Here is an 8,238-nt window from a genome sequence, read left to right on the forward strand (position 1 = left end):
ACTAACATAGATCCGGCTACTCCTGTCAGTGTAGCATTTAAAGTCATGCAGGCTAATTTCCATCCAACACTAACACGTATTCAGATTCATATGTGACTTCAGTGTCCTTTTCCGAAGACTCATTGCTGGCATTTCTTTCCCCATTCTAGCCTAGAAACAGATGTTTTAACAGATTTTAAAATAATGTTTTGTTTTTGTGTGAATGCCCTGCACATAACCCTAGTTTAGGGTTATGCTTCAAACTATGTCTTTTGAATGCCCTTCATGTACCCTATTTCAACCCAGTTGGGCTTTGAACTACGTTTTTGACCCTCTGAAAGGACAAGTTTGGTATAAACTGCTGTGTAACAGCTTTAAAAATGCAAAACTAGTAATCCTGCACTATACTGTCCGGAACTTAATTCGGCTGTAATTCTCCTAGACCAGGCACAATACAGGGCTGGGCAGCATCTGATGTAGCACATATACTAGTAACTTTGAGACATTTATGTAAATTGTATGGCTGTAGTAACTGAAATGTTTCTGAGACTTGTATACTTTAATTATATGTTTTACCTCCATCTGATTAAATGAATGATAAACAGATAATTTCAAAATTGTTTTTTTGTTTTGCTTTGTTTTATATATGTACATTTATAAAGGGCCTGCTCTGGCAAACGCTTTGGCAGGTTAATTAGAATGGTATCGCTGAGTAAAGCTCTGTGTATACTTAAACATTTTCAGAAGCAGCTCTGAATGTGTTTTAATTTTTTTAAAAAGGATGTAATTAGGTCTGAACTGCAGCTAAACAAATCCAATCCCATCACCATGTTTTTGTGCTAACGATGGGCCCAGTCCTACAGTCTTTTGTCAAGCAACAGTCAACGGAAGATTACTAAAGAGTATGTAATTTTTAAAGGGTAATTTTTTTTATTTTTAGCATTTCTACTGTCACTAACAATTAAACAGGCAAGTCAGATCGAACCTTGTTCCTGCCCAGGTTCGCTGTTTATCTGACCTACACAGCGCTGCACTGTTTAGCTTCTAGATAGTCTAAATGAATGCTTAGATTCAGAAAAAAAAAATATTGCTAACCTGTTTTAAGAATTGCCATTGTTATTAGATTTTATACTTCTTTGAACAAATAATTTTTATTTACCAATTTAAAGTCAGTAATAAGCTGCCAACTAACATAATCTCCTAAATTAAATTGAAACGAGAGTTTGCTCAGAATTAATGGTCAGAAAAAAAATACAAGTTTACAGTTAGAATCATTTTGGAATGTTTCTGATTCTTCACTGATTTTGCAGGCAGAGTTAGAAGTGAATTTACACCGTAACAGACAAATTTGCAGCAGAAAACCAAGTAAGCTCTTTTAAACCCAGCACAGTTCCGTTTGTGTAAGAAAGACGTTCAGCAGAAGTGTTCGGGAGTTACGGTAAGTGATCATTCCTCTGCAACACTGTTCCCTGAGCATCTTATAAAAATGACAACTCAAGGTCTTAAGTTACTGTCCCACAGAGCAAAAAGGAGAAATAAAATGTTGAGTGGTAAGCACCTAGAGCTGGATATGTGAAGGACACCTTCCAGCGTCTTTGGTCACTGATGAGAGAAGTGCAACGCTCTGCGCTCAAAAGAGCATTACCAGGATCAGTGAAAAGGGGTTAAACTTTCTGAAACTATGTAAATGCTGCAGGTTCTAAACGGGCAAGGATCCAGGCTTTCTGAATGAATGTAGACTCAATTACTTTGAACTCTCTTGTTCTGTGCATTCCTCTTCGCTTAGTAGTGCTATACCCATTAGGGGAGACAGGAGAAAACAAGAACAAATGTCAAATCCCAGGCGGTCGGGAGCTTGGCAGAGCACAGCACTGCCTTGTGGGAGAGAGCTTGGGAGCAAAGGAGTTCAGGATGGGTGGGAGGGGGGACGGGATGGATGGAGACGGGCTCCCTGCTTTCCTAACCCATCGGCTCCGCCAGACGTACCTCTTCGGGAAGGTACTTGTGTTCCACTGTCCTGGTGGGGAGGAGAAGGGCCAGAATTGATGGGGACCTGCACGTGCATTGTTTGGAGGGGTAGGGAAGGAGTGGAAAGATGTGGACAAGTTGTTTCATAATGATGAGATGAGGGAAACCTGAGGACCACTGCTGAACTGAGCCAGACTTGAAGCCATAGGAAGATGTCTGATAATAATTTCAGGAGCTTTTAGCACATTCAGAGGCCTGTTCTGAGTCAGCAAATACCCACCTCATTTTTTCATGTAAACTTACTAGAGAAGTAGAAATAAATTTTCTTCTTGCAAAATCAGTAGCCAACTGTACTTTTGGCCACCCATTAGACTCCATCTCCCCAAGGGAAGAAACGTTTTCTCTTCTTACTTTTGACTTTCAAAAGAGAGTCAGTATGATCCTTTTACCTCAAGAAAGTAATTATTTTTCTCATTCTAACTTTCCACTGAAAACAGGATTGCACTAGCCATGAGGTACCATCTTAACTCATGACAGGCTTTGCAAATGCCACTCGCGCTATATAATACAGCACCACCACAACGAGGAATGTAGCAGGGTGACTTTCTGTTAAAGTGAATGTGGAAAATCATGAAACGATAGTCTATTGCTGTGTACTTTTATCTGTTGCCATTTCAGGATTAGCTTACAGAGGTGTTCCCTTTGCTTACACAAAGGCAAGCCCGGTTGCCATTTTTCATTTCACTTTACTAAAAATCCTGTGATAGATCCTATGGAGAAAAGATACTCTTCCTGAAATAACAAATGGCACTCCCTAATTAATTCAGCCTGGCGTTTGAGTAAAAATACACTTTATCTCGACTTCTTTCCCCTCTTAATATTTCAATAGTCATCCGGTTCCACCTTTTAGCTCTGGTGTGCAAAGTCATACAGTCAGGAAAATACCTCTAGTTCCCCTTGGACAAGGCTTTGTTGTGAAGCATGTACAGAAAGTGAGTTTTTGTTTTGCCAACCTGCCTGTATACCCTAGGACAGTTGTGTAAAAACTCATTCCCAGTGGAGTTCCTCAGAATTTCTTTGCTGCACTGCCAGGAGTGAAGAGCATACCTTCCTGAACCAGCTTGGCATTTCATGTCACTGGAATTGAATTGGCACATCATGTCAGGTAGAAGCTTCCTCAACAGAGTGGCTCCAGCATCAGAGAGAACCGGATTTGACAGTTTTTTAGAAAATAAAGATATAAAAATAGCGAAACAACCAATTCCTCTATTCCGCAGGCCAAGGGAGAGTCACCATTGCAAAGCTTGGTACAGACTTTATATTTATAAAATGAGTGGTGTACGCAAGCTTCTCTTTTGCACAGTTAAAAATGAGGCAAAACTTTTAAACTCATGTTTGAAGTTTGCTAAGATTACTAAAAGCACCCAGATGCAGTTGTACTTGTGGTTTGTTTTTATCCTTTAGCTAAACATATTTTTCTTCTACTGTAAGATGAGTAAGTTAGAATAGCAGTGAAGGTTTGTGACAACTAAATGAAGGTATGTAAACTTACCCACAAATAACCTTTGAAAAAATTTTTTGCAGCAACAGGTAAAGATCCTACCATGTCTGCATTTTCTGTGTTTTGACCTGAGTCAGACTGCACTGTATAAAGCCTAATTACAGATTAATTATATAAATCTGCCTGTGCAGAGATCTGTTCAAGTATTTTCCCTCAAGTTTAACTTGAGCATGTGTGTATACACTTGCATGCATCAGTCTGATTTGCTATTTATCAAGGCCAGTGCTGACTTGGCGGAACAGATGCTTCAAGATGGAAACTTCAACTGCTCATTACTTGAATTCTTGGATTAAGAATCATCAACCTGTCTGGAGGAAAGAAGACATCTTACTCAGTAGCTGAACCCAATCTTTACTCGGATTTTAAGGAGTCTTAATAACTTCAGGTAACAGCCTTGTATTTCTCGGTTCCAGGTACATTTCAAATATTTTCAGCCCACCTGAGAAGAGGAAGTACAGAAAAATCTTTTATTGTTTCCAGTCCCATTTTTTGACCTCTATAGGTTTAACACATATCTGAACTGGAGGCTGTTTATTACAACAGGCCTTTTTGAGAACAACAGGTCACTGACTCGGCTTTAAGAGATGAGTGTTTCCTGTCTTTTCATCCGTTGTCATACAGCTGCTCAGCTCTGACTTGTTGCATGGTAGGGCCAGAAACTCCAACAGCATGCTCCGTAAGCATGTCATTTAATTATTTATGTACTATTAGCACAGATGGAAATCTGTACATGGGGTAATGACGCAAGATTAATTAAAATGCGTACTTAGAAAACTACATTCACGATTTTTGTAAAGGTGGTTTGCCTGTCACTTGGAAGTTTGGTGGGAGCCACCACCACTCTTTTCTTCCACCTCCCCCATGCAACGTGGAGGCTGCCCGCTTTATAAAAGCAAATGCTGTTGGCAGCATTTGTTAGCAATGGGCGGTTCTATGCTGATGTTTAACTGCTTGAATATATGAGGCAAACCCACATTCTTTACTACTAAAGAAAGCATTTTTGGCTCCAGTGTTTATGCTGAAAATTTGTTAACAAACACTAACTGTAAAACTGCCATCCTTGCATGTTTTGGCTGAAATCTCCTGATTAGAGAAATAAAGTAGGGTGGTTTGGGTTTTGTGAAATACTGGTCTGTCAGCTGGAGATGGAGCCTTTACAGGCTCAGACGTGGGAGAAGGGATGGTCTGGCTGGACAAGCTAGGAGGGCATTAAAGCAATGACACGCTACTTGTTTAACAATCTCTAGGAGCATAATGAGGTAGGGCAGCGAATACTCATTTGGAACGAAATCCTGATGTTGAGAGGAAAAATAATTAAGGGATGTGGTCAGAAAAAATTCCTTCACCTCTTATGCTGTGTTCTTTCAAGGGGAAGAAAGAATAAGGTCCTTAATCAACTGCCTATAACGTGCAGAAAGAAGAACATGGGGACTTCAGAGCATAATATCTGCAGGGTACAGTGTGCTGCTTACTGCGATAGTGGGAGCACTGCAGAGACCCCAAAAGACCACTTTGGCTATCCAGAGAGGCTAATGACCTTGTGTAGCTATGTTCCGTGTGGTACTTGAACTGCCTTATTCAGAGAAAGGAACCTAAATTCCAGTGTGTCAGGTAGCTATACCCTTACTGGTGAAGCAGGAGAGCTCATGCTATTGGCGCTAATGTCGTCACAATTTCTAAAATTAAGCAGTAGTCTCTGCACTCAAACAATCTTGCATCTGGCATAGGAGAATTCTGCACTAGACAAGTTTGTAATCATCAGATCTGATAACTGGTCAAAAAAAAGGGAAACTTTTGGTGGACATCCCAAAATGATTATTTAATCATACTGTCGGTAATCAGCAGAAAGGACTGAAACAAAAAGGTATCGACTTGGTGATTTAAAAGGGCTAATTTGACAAAGCTGAAATAAATAGTAGGCTTAAGTAGCAACCAGTGAATAATTAGGCAGAGTCTGAGTGAGGTGAGTACAGTCCTCAAAGTCTACAATCCCCCAGAAGCTAGTCAAAACAGAACACCCCTTCCTCAAAAGAGTGACCTCTTTCCTTCTGGCTCTTTAGAGGGCATTTTGTAAAGCAGTTATAATTATAGATACTCAACAGCTGGGAAAAGAACTAGTAACAGCAAATATAACTGTGATGGCAGTGATTATGGAAAAAAAATATGGAGGAAGAAAGATGCCTAAGAAGTCAATGACCCGCATTGAAAAGAACATCTAAAAAAAGTCCACAAAATGTATTAAGAACTCTAACAATTGTCTGTTTTTAGATAAAAGAGGTAGAACTGTTGATAAGCAAGGAGAAAAAACATGCTAAATATTCCTGTGCTGTATTTGGGAAAAGAGTAGGTAATGTATTTGTATCATATGATAATGACAAAATATTTTCCATTTCAAAAGTAATTCAAGAGCCTATTAAAACAGCTACTATTAATGGTCTTAGATGAGTATGTCTGGATAACTTCACACCAAGAATTTTAAAAGAGCCTGTCAGTGAGCTTTCAGGATTAATATTCAGTAATTGTTAGAATATTAGACATGTTCCAGAAGACTGTTAAGAAAGCTAGAGTTATAACCAATACTTGAAAGAAAATGTAAATTAAATGATGCAGGTAATTATAAATTTGCATTGTGACATTAATTCGAGCAGCTTAATGTTAATAGTCAATGTGGGGATTTATTAAAATAGAAAGATAATAGAATTTATGCCACTCAGTATATGCTTATGAAAAACAAGACCTTGTTGAACTACCTTTGAATAAAGTTGGTCACAAAAGATAACAGAATTTATGCAAAAGACATTTTTGTAAAGTAAATCACTTGATTCAGCTCAATATTTTTGACTAAAATTCTTAATTGACAAGTCTCAACTTTTTTCAGATGGCATATTGCCGGGTTGCTGTATAAGGTCTTATGGGGGCTGGTTTTTAACAACAAGCTATTTACCTTTTTTAAAGAAAATGTAATAATTGATCAATTTTACTGAGGAGATTAAGTGTGGGGGAGAAATAAATAAATAATAAAGGCAGGAAATCTGCCTACTAAAACAACAAACAAAGCCATAGATTCCTCGGTGTGTTGAATGCTTCTGAACTATACATCTTCCAGTATAGATATATATGAAGACATGAAGAGGTTCTGGGCTTAATAATGGCTAGTTAGCTCAAGACGATTCCTCAGGTGGCCAAGAAGGAAGTAAATCTTAGATGCCTGAACAGGTGAACCTCATGTAGAGCTGTTATACTATAACTGGCACCAGTGAAGGTGTTTTACTGAAATGCTCAATCTTTTTCAGCAGTTCAAGAGGGGGTGAAATCGACTCTCTCACACCTAGCTGTTCAGCCTGCACCCACTTGTAGTGTCTACTGAAGTAGCCTGTGTATAGCTAACGGAGGCAGATGCTACTTCCCTCTGAAGGCCTTAATTCTGTATTGACCATGCAGTAAACTGGTCATTTTAAGAATGCAGTTTCAGTCTTCCCTACTTATGGCCCCCCCCCTTTTTTTTTTCATTAAAAATAAAAAAGCTTTGATAATGAATTTAAACTTATTGCCAATAAGCTTGCTTTTCTTAGTTCCCTCTTGAGGAGTCCTAGTAGTTCATGAGCACAAGCTCACAGACTGATAGCTGTTTCGAAGGACCTTTTCTGTACACACTTAAAATTTATGTGCAATATAGCTGCCTAAACAGAGGAAAATCTGTGAGAATGGATTCTTGGAGCTATCAGATAAAGATCTACCAAGGTTGGAGGTTGAATGGCTGGAGTTAAACCTAGACAATTTCAATCTTGATCAGTCTCCCAAAGTGAGGTTGCTTGAGTATCATTGTTTATGTTCCGATGGATCTTTTTCGTTAGTATTTGAGAATCACTCTGAAGCAGCTTATAGAGCACTAATGGCATGTGCACCATAGCTCAGGAATTCCTGATTTAAGTAAACTGGTAATGTGGTTTTGTTGCTTCATTTTTGCTGTTGCACAACCCAATTCCATGATCTGTTCAGAGGAGCCACCACAACTCAAAGGAGCACAAAGAATTAGGTAGTATCTCCTGTCTAAACAGTATGCCCCTGGGGAGAAAAAAAAACATCAGTAGGAAGGAACCAGCCCTTCTGCTATCAGAAATGGCTGCAGCAGCAGTGAAAGGAGGATTTTCACTCAGTCAGTCAGTCAGAGGATATTAAAATTACGACAGGGTTCTCTCTTGCTTAATGATAAGGGTAATAACTCAGATGACCATTACATTTTTCAACATATCCTGGTAGCTTGACTGACATTTTTGAAAAGAAAAAAAAAAAAAAAAGAGGAAGTTTAGGAACGAGCAAGTAATTTAAAAAAACTTCAATAACAAGTACTGATTTTCCATGCATCTGCCTCAAGACTAAGTGAGGTTTGACCTCCACTGAAGACACATTTAAACATCTTTCAATAGTGAGCTGAATAACTGGATGTCATTTGTCAGGAAGGATAACAGCAAAGTAGAGATTACAAAAACCTACCTCAGGCTACCGTAGAAGGGTGAGTCAGGAGTCTGAAAGGTGCTTCCCATGAAAACTTCTGAAGATGTACTTAATTTTTCATCCCAATCACACCTTAGAAGAGGAATGTCATTTTGCAATGAGAATGTTTAAAATCCTGATCTTAGTGAAAACTCCACAAGTCAGAGAATGTGTTTGGACTCACCAGTGAAGCTAAAAACTCACCAGAACATCTGCTGCAGTTAGGGGCCATCACA

Source organism: Ciconia boyciana, chromosome 1, assembly GCF_034638445.1.
Source record: "Ciconia boyciana chromosome 1, ASM3463844v1, whole genome shotgun sequence".
Lineage (NCBI taxonomy): Eukaryota > Metazoa > Chordata > Aves > Ciconiiformes > Ciconiidae > Ciconia > Ciconia boyciana.